We start from the raw sequence: 626 nt of genomic DNA, 5'->3' as shown, positions 1-626 counted from the left end.
GTATCTATCATCTTTTCAGTTATACAAAGGTTGCAGTAGACTGAATTTTTAATATAGACTAAATTGTAGTGTAGCAAAGAAATCAAGAAGCCAGTCTGTATCAGCATTTCTGATATTGCAAGTCAGCTCCTGGGACAAGGACCTCAGAAAATGGAAAAATATGATACTCAAAAATGGGAAATTAAAGTTGATGGTAGTCATGTGATTCAACATTAGAATAACATATTTACATAGGCATAGGCAAACAAGCTCTGGTTCACCACCCACCAAATTGAGAGTCAGATTGAGTGCCTTTTCCTAATGTTTTATTTGAAATGGTAATTTGACATTTATGAAACCAATATAGGTTAGGTAGATATTATGACATACATATACACAGGGAAGGTATTTAATAATTAGGCATAGGCAAAATGGGTAAATACGTAAATCCCAATCCATAGCAAGCACCTGTTGTCATGAATGCTTTGACACTTCCCATCCTTAGCCCAGATAAGTATCCACATATACTTGACAGCCATCCATAGCCAAAGTTCAACTACATGTTAACACCTGCCCATAACAAATTAAGGTGATAATAGTAATTTTTTTTCTTCTCATCCAAAATATCTATTTAATGAAATAGGCTT

The 626-nt window shown here is 34.2% G+C and overlaps 1 protein-coding gene across 2 annotated transcripts in view; it reads left to right on the top strand.

Annotated features, from left to right (window-relative positions):
* LOC119592521 (TBC1 domain family member 20-like) overlaps positions 1 to 626 on the top strand; it is a 16,822-nt gene that overhangs the window by 7,728 nt on the left and 8,468 nt on the right. The gene's annotated exons all lie outside the window — the stretch shown is intronic.

This window comes from Penaeus monodon, chromosome 30 (genome assembly GCF_015228065.2).
Source record: "Penaeus monodon isolate SGIC_2016 chromosome 30, NSTDA_Pmon_1, whole genome shotgun sequence".
NCBI lineage: Eukaryota > Metazoa > Arthropoda > Malacostraca > Decapoda > Penaeidae > Penaeus > Penaeus monodon.
The sequence above is the reverse complement of the archived record's forward strand: the minus strand, read 5'-3'. Positions and strand labels throughout refer to the sequence as shown.